Raw genomic sequence first — 20,712 nt, forward strand, 5'->3', positions numbered from 1 at the left:
CATCACATCTCCTCCAGTCCTCCCTGCTATTCCTTGATCCCTTTATGATGCTGGAAGTCTTAACCGTGCCAGTAGCAAGAAGGACAGTCTGGTTCATGGTCCTACCATACTGGAGAGGTGATGGAGCTGGGGGTGTGCCACGGTCCTGGGCATTCTATGGTGCCTCACCTTTACTAAACTGACTCCAAATAAGGTAGAGAACTCCATTAGCTTGTTGTCACACAGCTGAAAGTGGGAGAGAGTTAGCATGAGCTTTCCAGTTTCTTCCCTACACTCTTCTTTCAGGGAAGGGGTTTAGGGGCTGACTTTCCAGTGAGAAAGATTCAGCCTTTTTATTCTAGCTATTAAAACCTTTCATCAACAGACTCCACGCTTGGCTGTGTAAATTATTACACTGACCCCCTTTGTGCTTTGGGTGTCCACTTCTCAGAGGAAGGATTGCTGTGCTCAGTGAAGCAGGAATGTGGCACAGGTTTATGTAGCACGGCCCAAAGGAATTTTCTGATAACATAATTTTCCAGTAATGAGCTATTTAATGATTTCCAAAACCACTTCCCTGATTATTATTTTATGAACTTGTGGGTAAATGGGTTTGCAAGCCAGTCAGAGTCCCTGGATTTCCTCCTTTCCACCTGGATTCAATTTGGTTTGGGTTAATTTAATTAGGGAATGCATTGTTCTGATGCTAGTGATAGAAATAGGTCAGCAGGTAAAGGAGTCCATTGTTATTGCTTGTCCTGCCCAAGATAGTACTCCTGCAGAGTCCTCTGGAGTCTAAGCTAGGCTGGGCTGAGACTGCATGTCTTTATCTAAGTTGAAAAATGTCTATTTTTTCAGGTAAGAATTAAGAGCTTAAAAAATGCCAGCAAGTATTGAAGCCATATGAGAAAAAATATCATTTCAAAATAAAAATATACAAAACCCAAACTCTAATTTCCATTGCCTTTATTCCTATGTTCTTCCCTCCAACCCTAAAAAAAGGTACTGTTCTAAATCAGAAATATCTATTTTCTATTCCTGAAGCAATTTTGCTGTTTCTAATGGACGGGCTTCAATCAGTGATGCTGTCCAGATATCCAGGGCTACATCACTAGAATGTGGAGACTCTGCCTATATGTTATTCAGTTTAGGAGGAGGTAAACAGACACCAGTTGTAGGCAATAGTCAGGGTTGGCTTGCTCTGGAGAAATTTGTGATTCAATGAAAACATTGTTTGTTAGTCTTTTGTGCCCTTGCCATGTTCACCTTTGAAATGGGGTTTCTGTGTACCATGACTGGTCTTTCTTGGTCATTGTTCTTATACTGTTCATCCCAGAACATGTTAAGTCTAGACTTCTCTATCTGTGCTATAAAAAAATGGTCCTACCCTACCTAGTCAACTTGTGTTCTGTTACCAACATACTATTCATTGTAGTTGGGCTAGCCTTCTCATCATCATCCATCCATTTCCCTGCTATCCCATCATCCTGTTTATTCCTACACTTGATTTATGTTCTTTCCCATGTCTCATTCCATTCTACCTATACAAGTAAAACCAGGTATTTGGACCCGGGAAGACTTGATATCTAGTTCTTGCTCTGATGTGAACTTTATCTCTGCTTCTTACTTTCTGCACCTGTAAATGGGAATAAATGAAATTTTTACTATCTGTTTCATAGAGCTGCTGTGAAGAAAGTGCTTTGTAACTCATAAATAGCTTTAGAATTATGAATCCCACTTTCTGGATATTTTTCCCACAATCATGCCAACCTGGGGCCCTGATGTCTTGATTGGTGACTCCCCTGGCCAGATTCCTGTTTTTGAAAGTCCCAGACAACAAGTCCTACTCTATGGATTTTGTTTCCACAGCTTCACTTGCCAATGACTTATGCATCCTTCCTTCTTTTCCCACTATCGCTATTAAGTCATTTCATTTGTGCCTATCTTTCTGTGCCCCTGTTTGGGATTTTCTGTTTTTTTTTTTTTAATTTTTATTTATTTAAGGCAATGGGGTTAAGTGACTTGCCCAAGTTCATATAGCCAGATAATTATTAAGTGTCTGAATGGATTTGAACTCAGGTACTCCTGAGTCCAGGGCGGGTGCTCTAGTCATTGAACCACCTAGTTGCCCCCAATTTGGGGTTTTCTTGCCAATGATACTGGAATGGTTTGTTGATTCCTTCTTCAGTTCATTTGATAGATGAGGAAACTGAGGCAACAGGATTAAGTGACTTTCTCAGGGTCATACAGGTAGTAAGTGTCTGAGGCAAGATTTGAACTCAGATCCTCCTGACTCTAGGACCAGTGCTCTATCTACTACACCATTTCATTACCAACTCTTCCTACTACCCTTGTTCAGGACTGGAGCCATGAGTGGTTTAACTCTGTTCAATCTACTCTCTGGTGCTCCATTTACTGTCCCATTAACATTCCCTAACTAAAACGGCCCACTCTAACCACCACTATCTCATTTCTTTATGTGTATTATACCTACTTTTAGAATGTAACCTTTTGGAAGGGGGTGACTGTCTTTGCAATGATATGTGTTTAGCACATAATTAGTATTTAATAAATGCTCTTTCCACTCATTTATAAACAGAAATCAAGAACTCAGGATGCCATGATTATATAAATGTTATTAAATGAGTAGAGCACAAATAGGAGAAGCAAAATGGAGGAGGAGAAAATAAAGGTGCAAGTATTCTCCTATTTGTATAATATTTACATATTAGGCACCTTTGTCTCTCTGCTTTGATAATCACCTTGTTCTCTCTTTTGCTTAAGGTCTCTTCTAGTCTGTTTCTGGGAACTTCCATGTCTTTCTTTGATTCAGTTGAACTTTCTCTAGTCAATACCTAGTTTCTCTCTGACTATGTTAATAGAGATGGGAAATCAATCAGATTATTATTATCCCTTTATCAAAAAATCCTTGAGCTACACACTACTCTAGTGTGAAGATGATCATAACCTAGGCATCCTTAATGATCAGGAAATCTCATAGTATAGGAAAGTAAAAGTCTGAAGAGGCTTTTTTTGGAAGGATCATCACTGATCACTCTTTTCCCTTGTGACAAGGTCCAAAGACCAGACCATCCTTTCTATGAGCAATCAACCTGGTTGCATATTTCTATTATTGTCTTTGTTTTTTCTTTTTTTTTCACTGTGCTAATTTTGAGGTGTTTAATTTTAGACCTTGAATGAGTAAAAATTTGCTTCTAATAAAGGCCTACTGATTTATGGGTTTATGACCCTGGGAATTTAAAAGCACAATGAAATTCTTTTCTTACCTCTGAGAGTTTATATTCTTTTGAGAACATACATCATGCAAAAATATAATTAAATACAAGATAATTTGAAGAGGGAGAAAAAATAGCAGCTATGGGGATCTGGAAGGTTCTGAGCTGAGTATTGAAGGGAAATAAAGATTCTAAAAGATGGATATAATTAGGAAATGTGCTGCAGATATGGGAATAATAAAGGCAGAGAGATAAGAAATGGAGTACTGGGTTGGAGAGCCAGGAATTTGGATATTGAGGTCAAAACATAAAGTAAGTGAATCTAAGTAATATGAAATTAGCCTGGAAAAGAAGTCTGGTGCCAGATTAAATTACAAGCTAAATAGAAGGGATTGTAATGGACTACAACAGGCTACTGCAATAGTCCTATTGAGATATCCTGAACTCCTGCACTAGGAGAGAAGAGAAAAGAAAGGATGTGAAATGCTATGTGCAGAGAGATTCAACAAGATCTGATAACAGATTGAATTTTGAGGATGAGGAAGAGTGGAGGATTAAGGATGATTCAAAGATAGTGGTATCCTTGAAAGAAATAAGGAAGTTTGGGTGTGGCTAGGTGGCGCAGTGGATAAAGCACCTGTCCTGGAGTCAGGAGTACCTGGGTTCAAATCTGGTCTCAGACACTTAATAATTACCTAGCTGTGTGGCCTTGGGCAAGCCACTTAACCCCATTTGCCTTGCAAAAAAACCTTAAAAAAAAAATAAGGAAGTTTGTAGAAGGAGGAGGTTTAAGAAAAAAAGATAATAGGACCTGCTTTAGTCATGTTAGTATCTAGGAAGGCAATTGAGAAGGAAAGAAAAAAAAAAGGAAGGGGTAAGAAAGGAAAGAAGGAAGGAAGGAAAGAAAGAAAAAAGGAAGCAAAAGAAGGAAGGCAGGAAAGAAAAAAGAAGAAAGGAGGAAGGAAGCATGAATTTATTATGTAGCTACTATGTATCACGTAGTGTTAAACACATTTCTCTTCTTTGATCCTTCCAATAACTTTGGCAAGTAGGAGCTAGGTATATATCCTCATTGTACAGTTGAGAAAACTGAGGCAGAACAAGGTCAGGTAACTTGCCCTAGATCTCATAGGTAGTAAATATATGAGATTTGAACTCTGGTCTTACTGACTCCAGATCCTTTAACCTTTATGCTACCTAGTTGTCTTAGGATAGGTGTTGTTTATTATTGTTTATCCTTCATTTTCTAAGAGGACAGATGACATCACAGGCAATGTCTTGACTTGTGTGTAAATTTGATTTAAGCGAAGCAGAGTTGTACAAAGTTGTCAGCCTCATTCTCTCTTCCTGAGTTATCAAAAACCAATGGCAAGACACACTTGGCTGACAGTGACCCTGGATGCAGTGAATGATCCTGGTGTCTTTGATGTATGACCAAGTTCTAAGCACTCCACAAAGTTTGCTCTAGCCATCTTCAAAGCCATTGGAAAAAAAAGAGTTCTCATCTGCCCATTCTGCTGAAAAAAGTCTTCACATGCTTAGACCAGACAGCCTCCCTCCCTCAACTCACCAATGGATTTGAGACTTATTGTTTACACTCCGCCTGGTTAACCCATATGTGTAGCCATTGCAAATGCTACAGTTTCTTGGAACCACAGGTGAGAGTTGGGTGAAGGTGGACATCAAAAGTGGATGAGCAGCCCTGAAAGGGCTTGGAACCCCCCCCCCCACCACCACACACCAGAGGTGATAGTCCTCCTGAACTCTCTCTCTCTTTTTTTTATTTCTTGGGACAAGTTGAACTATCTTGAAGCTAGATAGTAACATGGGAGTATAATTCAGAAAAAAACAAGAAGGTCAATTTTACAGTGTTGGTAGGCATCCCCATATAGATAATGTCTGAACCCACAGAGACCAATAAAATCACCAAGAAAGAAAGTGCAGAGAGAGAAGTAAGTACAGTGGGTTAGAGGATATCTATTGGGAGAAGATGAGATATGGATAATGATCCAGGGAAGGGGAATGAGAAGAGATCATGCAGATGGGAAGATAAGGAATGTAATGAAATCCTAGAGAGGAGAAAGTATTCTGAATAAGAGCTGGTGAGCAGTCTAAAAATTTCAGGAAGATTAAGAAAGACAAGGACTGGGAAAAGATCTATAGTCTAAAGTCCTAAATCTGCTGTTGAGGACTGAGAAAAAGAGAGTAACTTCCTTCTTTCAACTTGGCCTTTTTTAGTTTGAAGACATAGATAAGGTACCATATTTCTCCATGTATAAGATATACCTTAATTTTGGGACCTGAAATTTGAAAAAATATATTACATAAAGTTATTGAACTCATTTTAATCATAAAATTCATACAATTCCCCATCACTGTCTAAACTCCCATCCATCAGCTTGTCCTCATTTGTGTTTGATGATGAATCACTGTCTTGGGAGAGGCTCTGACTGCTCTCCTGCCTGTGCTCTGGTCTGTGGCTGACCACAAGCACTCCCTGGGTGCTGGGCAAATGTGGTGTGTGGACACATGCTTAGTCCATTCCATTTCATGAACCTGAAGCATCAATCATGTCCTCCTTTGAAATCAGTCACTTCTTTTTCATCAACAAGTCTTCTTGCCTCCTGCTGAACCATCTTTGTGGACACAGGAACTTCTTCGATCCATCTCTTCAATCTTCTCTCTAACCCAGGCCATTTTGCTGACTTGCCTCTCATGGTCTTCTGCCCTGGCATTTTCAGGAGGATTTCTTCTTCCCATGGCCAGTCTCGGATCATTTTCTCAGTTGGAGGAGGACCAAACTGATGTTCAGCAGCATGATTTCCATTCACTTTTGCAAAGTGGATCACTTGACTCAAATTCAGCATCGTATGAAAATCTTTTCTGAGCCATTTCTGGGCAGAATATGGCAAAACATAATCTACTATAACCGGTAACAAATGTGAAACGATGAATGCAAAGCCACCAAGTGCAAAAAAGTAGGAAATGAGAGTTAAAAAAAAATCTACAACCACTGTGTAAAACACTCCCAGTTTTTAGACCCCCAAATTTTACAAAAGAAGGGTGTGTGTCTTATACATGAGAATTACAGTTAAAATGAAGCCAAAACATTTATAAAAATCAAAACTAAATCACTTTACAAATTTTGAAATACTTTCATAGATAATTTTTCACTTATGAGAAGCATAAATTCCTAGAATAAAGAGGTGATAGTCTATTGTGTTCTGGTGAGACCAAAATGGTGTGTCACATTCTAGACACCACATTTTAAGGATTATAGAGAAAATGAAGAGTGTCTAGAATAAGCCTTCCCAAATGGTTGAGGGCATTTAGATTCTTGGAGGTTTTTCAGCTACTTATAAGCTGTATAATCATAGACAAACCACTTGACCTTTGTCTGCATCAGTTTCCTCATCTATAGTTACTTTACAGCATTGTTATAAGGATCTTAAATTCATGAATTTCAAACAAAGATAATATAAACACATTACATATATGTATATACACAAAAATATACACACATAAAGAGTTACTAAATAAACATAAGGTGTTTTTTCAAATCTTAAAGTGCTATATTAAAGCTATTATTATACCACAGTACCATCTCCACCATTCCCAGGGTCACCAAGTCAACGCCCTTATCATATTGTGTCTGGACCATTGCAGTAGCCTCCAAACTTGTCTCTTTGTTTTTACGTTGACCCTCTCTAGGTCATCCTTCACATTGGGTAACAAATTGATCTTCCTAAAACACTATTTTTTCCCATATCCCCTACCTTAAATGAGAACCTGTGACTGTTCCTTGCTTATTGGAACATGTTTGACCCCCTTCAATCTGGTAGCCATATATATCATCTGAACCTAATAACCATTTAACTTTATCTCTAATATATAGAAATCTAGGCCACCCATTGCAATATGTTGGGCTCCTGATCTTCATATCTATTTGTGCTGTGACCTCTGCCTAGAATAAGTTCCCTTTTATGTTCCTTCTTCATATACAATTGACATTTAGTAAAATATCTGTTGAATGGAAGGGCAAAAGAATTAAAGTTTAACTTATACTTTTTCTTTTTTAAAGTCTTCTTTTAATTCCTCTCCCCTGATTGACCTTACTCTTTGAACTGGAAATATTGTACAGAATGAACCACACTCTCACTATTTTGCATTCTCTAATTGCTTTTATATTATATGCTACATCATTTTTGGGTAGCTAGTTGCTAGTCACTTTGATGAGGAAGATAGTACTGTAATAGGTACAAATATAGAAGAGAATATAACTAGAAGAATGGGAATAACACTAATAATTAACTTTAAATTTTTACCATATTTCCCTTAAAATAAGACCAGGTCCTATATTAATTTTTGCTCCAAAAGATGCATTAGGATCTTTTTAGGGAATGTCTGGAGATAGGCAATCATTCATGTGGGAATTATTATTTGATCTATTTTTCTCTTTGCAAGGAAGTTCTTCATATCTTTTTCTGCTTGAATCCCAGAGTAGCAGACCTCTTTAGACACCTTGCAAAACAAGTGGTGACATTAAATCAACCCACTTCCTTATGGCTGCTTGCATGCACCAGGTATTTTTGGTTTCAAAAACATAAATGTTTGAAACACATTCAATCTTATCTTTCTTGCTCTTAGTGATGATTAGAATTGGGGCTTTCTTTCTACATTATTTCTGCATTGTGTCTGTATTATGGTTGGTCATTCAGCTATAAGTTTTGAGTTCATCTGTTTACATAGGCCTTTACCTCTCTGTCCAGAGGCACCCACTTGTTTATTTGTAAATATTTAATTATAATTCATATTATCATTTATTTTAAGTATTAATCTCAATAATATTATTTATTTAAATTGAATTACATATTAATATTTCTATTTTATAATTGAGTCCATCCATTGTGCATTGAAATGGGTGTACTAAAGGCATCCATCTGACCAACAATCTTAACTGGGGCTTATTTTGAGGGTTTATATTCTGAGCATCCTGAAAAAAAAATCATGCTAGGGCTTTTTGGGGAAGCATGCTATCTAGTGGCTTAAGTGCTTTCCCTATTGTTGTATGAAAGCTGAACAATATACCAAGCACCATGCCAGGAAATTTAATTGCTTCCATTTGAATTGTCTTAGGAAGATTCTGAAGATCATTTGACAAGACAAGGTACCAGACGCTGAAGTCCTTTTTTGAATTAAACTATCAAACATTCATAGAGAGCATTACTTTGTGTTGTTCAAATGCCAAATATACATTTACTTAAAAGATTATTTTATGGACAACTCACACAAGGCAGGTACCAACATGGAGGTCATGAGAAGTGATACAAGGACACTCCCAAGGTTTCTCTGAAGAACTTTGGAATTACTTGGAAGACACAGCACCCATGGCATGTCCATACCAGAGATGGCACTGTATCCTATGAGTGAAGCAGAATTGCAGTAGCTTAAAAGAAACATGAGAATGGACTAATGTTAAAGGGGACTATTTGTGCCTCACCTCTGGTAGAGCCTTCTGAGCTCATATTGGTCTGATCAGTCACAGACACACTGTACCTTGATGTTGACAGTTGTGTCATTTTGCTCCTCCTCAAGAAGGAGGGACAACAACCAATCAACATATATTATCTCATTTGATCCTCACAATAATCCTGTGAGTAGGTACTCTTATAATTTTATTTTATAGATAAGAAAATGGAAGTTGAAGGGTTAAAGTCACTTCCCCAGGGTCATACAACAAAACATCAAGAAAGGATTCAAAGATAAACCTTGGGCAACACTCCCAGTTAAGGATACAATGTGGGTGATGAGATTTCTAGAGAGACTGTGACAAAGAGTGGTTATGAAGAAAAAAGAATCAGGAGAAATTAGGGTCATAAGCACTCAGAAACTTGAGAATACCCACTTATCATGAATAATAAAAAATAAGAAAAATGTTAAATGCAGCAGAGACTTCAAGAAGTAGAAACACTTTGAAAAAGCCATCAGATTTGGTCTAAAAATTTTTGGTAATTTTGGAGAAAAGAGTTTCTGTGGAGTAATGAGGCTAGAAGCTATACTGAAATGACTGAGAAATGAATGAAAGTAAGTTAATGAGAATAGATTGCTCTAGACACAAGGGTAACTTAAGGGGATGGTGGGGCCAGTGAAGGTACTTTAAAGTGAGACTGGTTTTTAAGGACCTGGGTAGGAATCAGGAAATAGGGAAAGACTTAAGATGAAAGCAATAGAGAGGATGGTTGAGGAGATATTTTATCTCTATTATCTAATAGAAAGTATGGAAGAAATTACCTTTAGACCACATAACACCTTACAACAAAACAAGTTCCCAAATGGGCATGTGACTTATATATTAAAGGCAAAATTATAAACAAATTAGAGAAAGATGGAAAAACTTACCTCTCAGATCTATGGTTAGGAGATAAGTTTGTGACCAAACAAGGAACAGAGAGTACCTTAGAAGACAAAACTGATAATTCTAATTACATAAATAGGGTAGTTAGGTGATGTAGGTGATAGATTGTTGGACCTGGAGTCAGGAAGACCTGAATTTAATTGGGATCTCAAATATTTATTAGCTGTGTGACTCGTAGTAAATCATTTAATCCTGTCTGCCTCAATTTCCTCTTCTGTAAAAATGAGCTAGAGAAGGAAATGACAAAGTACTCAAGTAGCTTTGCAAGAAAAGTTCAAATGGGGTCAAAAAGAATTGGACACAACTGAAGCAAATGAATAATAGAAATTAAAATATTTTTGCAAGAAGAAATATAACAAAGCTAAAATTAAATGGGAAATAACTAGTTGAGAAACAGTTTCCAGTATTTCTCTGATAAAGATCTCATTTCTCATAAGGAACAGAATTAAATTTGTAAGAAAATTAATAAATGGACTAAGAATTTGAATAGACATTTCTTAAGGGAAGAAACCCAGACTATCTATAGTCAAATGAAAAAAAAAGTTCCAAATTACTAATTAAAGAAATGCAAATTAAAACTGTTCTGAGATTCTACCTAATACCCATCAGAGTAGCAAAGATGACAAAAAAAAAGGAAAATGATAAATGCTGGAGGAGCTGTGGTAAAACAGGTATGATGATGAACTGTTGGTAACTCCAAGATTGGATACAAACATTCTAGAAAGAAATTTTGAATTATTCACAAAATGTTAGTATATGCTTTTTTTCACACAGCTGTATAAGTTCTAGGCCTATAACCAAAAGAGATAAAAGGAAGAGGTGAAGGTTCTCCCTTAAAAGGGGAAAAAATTTAGATTTTTTGTTAATTTTAAAAAAAGAGGTGGGGGGTATTATAGATGAGAAACGTGGAACTTTCACCTGAGGTCATTGTATTAATGCTTTAATTACCTATTTTGCTTTGTTGCAAGAGATCTCTCAAGAAGTGGGAGTAATATTAACATATGTCATATAATAACAAAGCATCAATAAAACTGTAAGTGGAAAAAAGATGGAAGAGAAAGAGGGTATGTAAAAAGGGTTTGCTTTTTCAAGGGAAAAGGAAATGTGTTTATCAGAAATTATCATGAGTATGTGTGGGAAGATATTAAAGAGTTTTGAAATGAAGATGCCAGAAGAATACGGAGGCAAATGACCTGAATTGTCTCAATAAAGTATGAGATGAAGTCCCTCAACTGAGAGACTGAGGGAAGAAGGAAGTGTGAGAGGTTCATGAAGAGGAGAGTATGATTGGAATAGCATATATGGAGAGTGGAAAAAGAGAATCAATTAGGGAGATTAGATAACAAATTTGTATTCAACAAGGCTGCAAACTTGTCTACTATAAGTAGAATTGGAGAAGTGGTGATGGGAGTAACCCATAACTGAGGTTTGATAAGGAATGGACAATAGCCTGAGAAAAGTCATTCCAGGAGAACAATAGAATGTAGTTGAATGGATATGGTGAAAGTAGAAAAGTAAAACCAGACCATACAGGGTTATTAATTGTCTGAAAAAGTGTTGGAAGGTCTAGGGTCAGCTAGTGGCACAGTGGATAGAGCACTGGCTGAGTCAGGAGGACCTGAGTTCAAATATGACCTCAGACACTTAATAATTACCTAGCTGTGTGGCCTTGGGCAAGCCACTTAACCCCATTGCCTTGCAAAAAAAAAACCACCTTAAAAAAACACCTAAAAATAAGTGTTGGAGGGTCAAGGGATTGGAGGTCACAGTGAAGATAAAGAGAAGGTTTAAGATGAATAAAAGTTATCAAAGATGGGCAGTGAACTCTTAACATAACTGTCAATTAATCAAAAATATTTATTGCCATAGTAGCTAACATTTATATACTTTGAGGCTTACAAAGGATTGTGTATGTACTATCTCACTTAATCTTCACAATAATTTTGAGAGATCAATATTATTATTACCCCCTTTTTTAGCTGGGGAAACTAAGACTGACCTAGTAACACAGTAAAACAACTTTTGAATTCAAATCTTCCTGACTTCAATTCTGGTAGTCTATTCATTAACTGTAGGCCAGGCTTGTCTGTCTTCAGAATTTTATTCTTGAGTGTTTTCTATCTCTTCTGAACTTATTTCCCCAGAAAAAAGGGAAGAGCTATCTCTGAAAAGAGAAGCTAAATGTGTTACCAGAATATTTCTCCCCCCTCCAGCTTCTGAGGGTTCCTGAAATATTCTTTTAGGAGTTTAACTGTTTTTTTTTAAAGGGAAAAATAAAGAGTTTTAATGTAGAAGCAAAACAGAAAAAAATGAGAAGAGGCAAAGGTGAATGCTGACCTTTTTCAGGCTGATGGTTTATGAGAAAGACCGTCAGACTGGAGGAAGTCAAAGAAAGAAACAAAAGTCCTTTGTATACCAAGAGATTCATAGTAAAAAAAAAATAGGAAGTAAATTGGGTGTTTAAAGATTCAAACTTCCCTGAAGAAATTCATTTTGGGGAAAAATGAACCAAATAGAAATGATTTCAGGGAGCTATTCCTAAGATTGAATTTAGGCATTTTCAGAACTGGAGTACTTTGTCTTCATGCTTGGAAAGTATACCTCCTAGGTCTTCATGAAAGTCAGCGATGATGTTGAACAGTACAGGGTCAAGATAACTTCATATAAAACTGTTAACATTCTATTGAAAGATTAATTGCCACTTCTGGTACTTGGAGTGGTCCCTAGAAATCACTCTTCAATTTGACATAGAGCCACTAACTAATAACCAATGGTTGGAGGTAGCTTACCTCCCTTCTCAGATTTTTCATGTAACTTAGAGTTGCCTTGTATAAATTATCACTTTACTAAACACTTTTATCTATTTACAGATAAGATGACCCAAAAGTCTTAGTGTAATTTTGCTATTTAATGGATTAGAATGTAAGCTTTATTAAGCCTTTGAATTTTGTTAAATATTTTAAAATATATATTTAAATAGTAAAAATTGTATTTAAATGCTAAAGTTTATTTTAAATCATTTAGTTTAAAATTAAGTTTAAATATTTTAAACTATTTGCTAAAATAGTTTAAACTATTTGCTTAAATAGCTTAAACTAGTTGTTTAAAAGAAATATTTTTTAAATTTAAAAAAATTAATATTTAATCTTATGCTTTCCAGGCATTTCCATACAATGCTGTTTCCACTCTAACCATCCCCTTCAGTCTCCTCCCCTTGGAATCACATCTTGGGTCCCTGTGTTCTTCTGATAGGTGAGTTTTTGCCTTCTCTGCTCAGAACCAGGCTTCCACATCTGTTCTTCGTCATTTCCAAACCAAACTGCTCCAATAAATATCTCCTCCTTTTCCTGGCTCTCTTTTTTATATTATCTTTCCTCATTAGAATGTAAGTTCCTTGAGGGTGGGGACTATTTTGTTTATTTGTATCTGTATTTTCAGAGCTTTGCACAATATCTGTTATGTGATAAACATGAAATAAACACCTTATCTTGTATGTACATCTCTTCAAGTCCTTGTATCATTGTTTTTGTGTAGTGAAAGAGAAGGAAGTCCAATAGGGTCCATGGTATCCATATATGGGATTTACTGTATGAGGTGCATCAGATCTTCAATGTGAAGGCATGAGTCACATTCAGAAAGTTTCAACTGCAGTTGGGGTAAGAGTGAGGCAAAGCAGTTAGATTGAGGGGATAACTTCTAATACTGAACACAGTAGGTGTAAGTTCAGAACTTGAGATGTTGGTAAATATTATATATATATACACATATATGATAAATATGCTATCATTGACTGAATCCTAGAGCTGCCCATTAGTCAACATCTTATCTTTAAAGATATTATGGGAGACTTATGGAGAACCTAGACTAAATCTATGCAATTCAGTCTAACTAAATAATTAGTGAATTTTTGTTAACTGATAGAAATCACAGCATACTTTTCTCCATATATATTTATGCATTCCTATTGTATGGTTCCAAACCATATTATTACTAATCAGGTTTAGAATTTTTCTCTGATTTGATGACATTTATCAGTCCCTAGTTTCAAATATTTGGGCATCTAGGTGGTTCAATGGATAGAGTGCCACATCTGAAGTCAGGAAGTCTCACTTTCCTGAGTTCAACTCTAGCCTTATTAGAGGTGTGATCTGAACAAGTCACTTAACTGTTTACTTCAGTTTTCCTTATTTGTAAAAAAGAACTAGAAAAGAAAATACTCTATAATCTTTGCCAAGAAAACTCCAATTGGAGTCATGAAGAGTCAGATAGAATTAAAAAAGGGAACATCAACAAATTTCAAACATTTACCTTCTTCCTATTTTGGAAAACTGAGATATCATTTGCCCAAGTCCAAGAATCACAGAATTTCAGAGGTCAAAGGGAACTTATTGACGATCTAGGCCACTCTTTTACTGAATTAAAAACTGCATCATGTCTGACAAGCCATCATCCAATCTGAGTGAAGACCTCCAACAAGGGGAAATCAATTCACCATCCCCTGAAATAGCCCATTGTGCTTTTAAATAACAGTGCATTACAATTTTGGATAGCAATAATTGTTAAGACAATTCTTCAGACATCAATACTAAATTTTTCTTGGAATCTTTCACCCACAGCTTCTAGGTTTTTTCTATGTCCCCCCCCATTTAAATCCAATTCACTTGCATCATCTATCTGCTATCAGTCTTCTTTGAGAATGAAAGAAAAGCAACAACAGCAATATATTAAGTCTAATTCCTCTTCCAAGTGACCATGCTTCAAAAACCTGAAGACAACTATCTAATCTTTTTAAATTTTCTCTTCCTCAGACTAATGTCACCATTTGTGTCTCTTCTCCTCATGTGACATGATCTCAATCCTTTCATCATTTTGGCTGCCCTCCTCCTCTTGGTGTTCTACATCTTGTCAATGTTATTACTAAAATGTGGCACCCAGAACTGAACACAAAACTCCACTTGTGGTCTGAAGAGGGACATTTGCCAAGCTTCTGCTGGCTCTTTAGGGTTTCCACTATTTCAATAGGGCCCCATGCTTTAAATCCTTTCCAGACCTTGAATCTTTCCAGTGTTGCTCTCTTCACACTAATTCTACCTGGCCCATATCCATCCCTCCAGGGCCCTGCTCCTTGCTAGAAAACTAATAAACTCTACAAAAGGCTGAAATATGTAATTTCTTCAAGGCCTGTTATTTGCATTTTAACAGTGGTTTTCTATAGAAAATGCTTTATCCTGAAGCAATAACTGATGGTGGGAATTTTAGAACCATATGGCAAGTAAAAAGGAAAGTTATTTTTGGGACATGTGGACCTTTCAGAGTCTTTTAAATCACACCAGTAAACTATTCTCTATTTTGCCCGTTATCACCATCCTTGCTGCTGGTCCTGGTGGTGATGATGATTTCCAGAGAATGCTTGGCATATAATAAGCATGTGAAGAAGTCCTACCAACAAAACTAAACCTATTTCAGTTTTGTCTAGGAACTGCTCTGGGGGAAAGGTGGGGAGGAGAAAGGGAATAAGCATTTGTATAGACCTATATACCAGACACTGTACTAATCACTTTTACATTTACTTTCTCATTTAATCCTCACAACAACCCTATTATTATCTACATTTTATAGATGAAAAAAATGGAGGCAAACAGAGATTAGGTGACTTGCTCAGGATCACATAGCTAGTAAGTGTCTGAGACTGGATTTGAATGCAGGTCTTCTTAATTCCAGATCCAGAGCTCTTTACCACCTAACTCTGCCTGGAGAACTCCTGTGCATAGATAAGTTTTGTCATTATCATGATAATTTAGTCATATATCATTTTAAGGTTTGCAATATAACACACACACACACACACACACACACACACACACACACACATACCCTGTGAGGTAGACAGTACTTTTATTTTAAAGACAGAAAAACTGAAATTCTTAGTAGTAATTAGTCCCTAGTCACAAAGTTAATGAGCAAGTCAGGATTCAGTTTTGTATTTCTAGTGTGTCTTGCACAGGATTTGTTATACAGGCACCTAATAAATACATGCAGATTGGTTGATTAATTGAGTAAGGTTTCTTTATTCCAAGTCCATCACTCTTCCTGTTATACATGCTGCTTAATCAGGATACACAGTAATATCTTTAATGCAGAGGACAAGGGGGATAGGAGAGGTTGACATTAGTCTATTAGAATTCATAAAATTAAAGGAAAAAAAGATGGAAGAAAAAAGTATATACATATATAATATAATACATACATATTATAATGTGGTATATATATATATATATAATGTATTTATATATAAAGTGTAATATATATATGGAACCATAGATGACAGCAAATGAAGAAGTTTAAGTACTGTGGATAAGTTTACTTACCCTGGCAGTTTCCTTTCCAGGGAGGTACACAGTGACAATGAGGTATCACACACACTGCCAGAACTAGTTCAGTTTGGGGAGGCTCCAGAAGAAAGTGTGGGAGAGAAGAGGTATTAGACTGACTACCAAACTGAAGGTCTACATACTTGTGCTGACCTTATTGCTGTATGTCTGTGAAACCTGGACAGTCTATGGCGCCATGGCAGAAAATGGATTTGCTTCCATTTAAATTGTCTTAGGAAGATTCTGAAGATTACCTGGCAGGAGAATATACCATACACTGAAGTCTTTTCTTGAGTTAAACTGCCTAGCATTCCAATATTACTACAGAGAGTACAACTACGATGGACTGGATGTGTTATTAGAATGTCAGACATATGCTTGCCAAAAAATGCTATTTTATGGAGAACTCACACAGGGCAGGCTCTCACAAGGGGATCAGAAGAAGTGATACTGGGACACCCTGAAGGTCTCGCTGAAGAACTTTAGAATTGATTGGACAGCATGGGAGACACTGGCACAGGACTGTCCAGCATGGCATGCCTTCATCAGTGAGGGTGCTGAGCTCTATGAGGAAGGTAGAGTTGAAGCAGCTCAAAGGAAAAGTGACATCTGTAAATTTAGAGTAAGTAACCCAGGTATTCACAGGAAATATATGTGCACAGCCTGTGGTAGAGCACTCTGAACTTGTGTTGGTATGATCAACTACATTAGGACACACTGTGATTTGTCTCAAATACAATGATATTGTGATGGTCTTCTTTGATGACAAAGGACAAGAACCAACTCCCCCCCACACACACACATACACACATATACACATACATAGGTGTATTACTCCTGTTATATAAAAAATACTCTCCTATTTGTTTTACAAATATTCTTATTACAATGATCCTATTATCACTCCCATTTTACAGTGGAAGAAATGAAAACAGAGGTTAAGTGACTTGCCCAGGGTCACATAATTAATAAGTGTCTGAAGTCAGATTTTAACTCAAATGTTTCATGATCTGACTCTGGGCTTAGTGCAAGGGAAGTCTAGACCTTAAGAGGTCATAGAATTGTGCCATAACTTTTGCTTACAGATTTTAGAGATCAATTCCCTGAATAACTTTGCTTAGGAAAAAATACAAATTAAAAGAAGACCTTATCCCAGAGTTTGTGGAACAAGACTATTATCATATTCTTTCTTTTATTTTTTCTATTTTCCCCTTTCTTTTTTCTTTAATTCTTAATAAGTATATCAAAAATAAACAAAACCCTCATAATAAATATGATTAGTCAAAGTAAATCTCATTTGTCACCATTCAGTTCTTTTAGTGGTATCTAACTCTTGTGCCCCATTTAGGTTTTCCTTGGCATTACTGAAGTGACTTTCCATTTTTTACAGAGGGGGATAATGAGGCAAACCAGATTAAGTGACTTGCCAAGTGTCATACAGGTGTCTAAAGTTATATTTGAACTCAGGTCCAGCACATTATCCACTACATCACCTAGCATGCTCTCATTAGCCCTATCCAAAGATGAGTTTCTCAATCTGAATTTGAGCCATCATCCCTCTATCAGTATATGGGTAGCATGCTTCTTTTTTGATCCTTTGGGAACATAGTTAAGCATTGCACTGATCATAGTTTGTTTTTACAATGTTGTTATCATAATATAGATTGTTCTCCAGTTTCTATACACTTTACTTTGCATCTATCTATGCAGATCCTCTGTTTTTTCTGAAATTATCTATTTCATCATTTCTTTTGATATAATAAAATTATATTATGTCAAACACTTTAATTTGTTGTGCAATTCTAATAGTGGATTCCCCTATCCTATTCTTTCCAACTTCCTCTCATTATAGTGTGGAAAGAGCACTGTGCTAGAATCAAAATGTAGCTGATGAGTTTTAGGGGTCACTAATTAAGGATAGAGATTGAGGGTTACTAAAAAAGGAAGGAATTCACATGCTCCCTGGGATCTTAAAACTGCTCAGGATTTATTGTAAAATATCGCAACATAAATAGGTTAAAATTTTTCTCCTCCTGGAGAGGCAACAAGCACTTTAGGACAGGGTGTATAATAAAAGGCTAAGCAAAGTTGCTTGTGTGTGTGGGGAGGGAGACAGAGAGAGGGAAAGAGAGAGAGAGAGAGAGAGAGGCACAGAGAGAGAGAGAGAGAGAGAGAGAGAGAGAGAGAGAGAGAGAGAGAGAGAGAGAGAGAGAGGCACAGAGAGACAGAGAGAGACAGAGAGACAGATAGACAGAGGCAGACAGAGAGACAGAGACAGATAGAGAGAGATAGAGAGACACACACAGAGAGAGACAGACAGAGACAGACAGAGAATGACAGAGAGACAGACACAGACAGATAGAAAGAGACAGAGACAGACAGACAGACAGAAAGACAGACAGACACAGAGAGAGAGAGGAAGGAGAGAGAGAGACAGACAGACAGACAGACAGAGAGTCAACAATTTAGGACAGGGTGTATAACAAAAGGCTAAGTGAGGCTGCTGGACAGAAGAGATAAGAACACTCAAGCTGAGCTGATTGGGTCAGAAGGAGAACCAGTCCTGACCAGAGGTCCAGTTTAGGATTTTATAGCCTTGTCCATTTTCTAGGCCCTGAGGGCAAAAGGAGAAATCCCTCCCTGCCTTACGTGACCAAAACCAGGTAGAAGGTTGGAAGCTGGGAGTTGGGAATAAGGAGATGGGATACAAATTTTACATTTAACAATGAAACAATAGGAGCCAATTAATATCTCAAGAGCAAAGAGCCTTTACACCCTTTAACAAAATTTAACAGTATTAAAGATTACAGAATTTGTTTCTGATTATAAATTTTTTATATTCATAATTCTCTACATCAAAAAGACATGGGGCCTACTTTTAACTTCGTAGTTTTTAGTCTAGGTGAACCAGGACAACTTGCTTTTTGAGCTTCATTTTCCTCATCTGTAAAGTGGTGAGAATTTTATGTGCCATATGTTTCCTTCAAAGGAAGCTATCATAAGACTATAATGAGAATGATATGAAAAATATTACGTTCTTTACAAATGTGTCCGGAGTACAGTACTTTGGTTACTTGGGGAAAGTAGGACAAGGGTTGCCAGCTCCAACAATTCCAACAGTTGGTACTACACCTTAGACTATTTTTGTGGACTCATGTTGAACTTAGGGGAATGAAGAAGATTGAAGGAAATCTCTCCCTAGCTCTACCTAGTTTCTTTGTTGTTTTGCTAAAGGGAATTTCTGATTATTTTCAGGAGGTATGGTAAAAGTTAAGAGGAAATTTATGACTATAACTTCAATAAGAGTTTAGGCTGAGAGAACATGAGTAGCATTAGAAGAGACTAGCTTCAAAGACCAGATGCCTCTTGAGAGAGTTAGCTGGTTACTGCAGCTGGGGTCTATACTGAGAGACAAATGGAAGTTGTGATCTAAATAAGGATATAGACCTTTTCCCCATGAGAAAGGGCCCATAGTATCTGATGAACAGCAGATGGCAAGGTAGAATGTTAGCTCATTGGAGATGTTCAGTGAAAAATGGCATTAGATTCCTAGATGGTTAGCAGAGAATGGCTTAGCAGACAGAACAGATTAGCAGAGCATTATAGAAGACAATGATGATTCTTTGGAGGAATAAAAAAGAGTGTCCAAGTAATGAGTTGATTAGGCCACATATTCTCTAGTCATGGATGCATGTTCCCTACATGTGTGACCCCTCTTTGCATGTTCCACAGTCACATATGTTTACTGGCCACATGTGTTTCCTATATACATCCCTTCTTTGATGAAGGTATGACAACTCACACACACACATATATATATTTTTATACACATATATATTTATGTAACTCTCAAGTTATTATATACACACATACCCATACACACATATGTGTATATGTGTGTGTATGCCTATATTTGTGTAACTTATTTTTCTATGTTGTTATTTCCTGAATATTTTCTGAATTTCCCCATTTGAGGTTTTCTTGGGAAAGAATCTGGAGTGGTTTGCCATTTCCTTCTCTCAAATCGAAAGAAGAAACTAAGGTAAATAGGGTTAGAACAACTTGACTACGGTCACAAAACTAGTTAGTTGTCCAGGGTTGCAAAGCTAGTAAGGGTCTGAGGCCGAATTTGAACTCATGATGTGTCTTCATGATTCCAAACCCAGTCTTCTATCTACTCTGTTACTCTTTTTTGAAATTTTTTCTTGGCAAAACACTGGAGTGGTTTATCATTTCCATTTCCAACTCATTCAGATGATGAAATCAGAGTAAACAGAATTAAGTGACTTGTCTAGGGTCACACAGTTAGAAAGTGTAAGTGTTTGAGGATAAATTTGAACTCAGGAAGATGAGTCTTTCTGACTCCAGGCTTGGTACTCTATTGACTATGATACCCAGCTTCCATACTGTTTAATTATCTTTTGTCCTAAAATAAAATGTCTTCTGATTCATTAGTAGAAGAACATAATGGGTGATAAATGCTGACCCACAAATGTGCCCTGATATGACTGTGAGGGAAGCTTTAGATGTTCTAGTCAGTTGATCAATAAACATTTAAGTGCTTATGATATAATATGCTTCTTAGACATTAGGATATGAGGATACAGAAAGAGGCAAAAGATAATCTCTTCCCTAAAGGAGCACATAATCTAATAGGAAAACAACAAGCATGTTTGTACAAATAAACTATATGTAAAATAAATAGGAAATA

The sequence above is a fragment of the Macrotis lagotis genome, chromosome X (assembly GCF_037893015.1).
Source record: "Macrotis lagotis isolate mMagLag1 chromosome X, bilby.v1.9.chrom.fasta, whole genome shotgun sequence".
In the NCBI taxonomy this organism is placed as follows: Eukaryota; Metazoa; Chordata; class Mammalia; order Peramelemorphia; family Peramelidae; genus Macrotis; species Macrotis lagotis.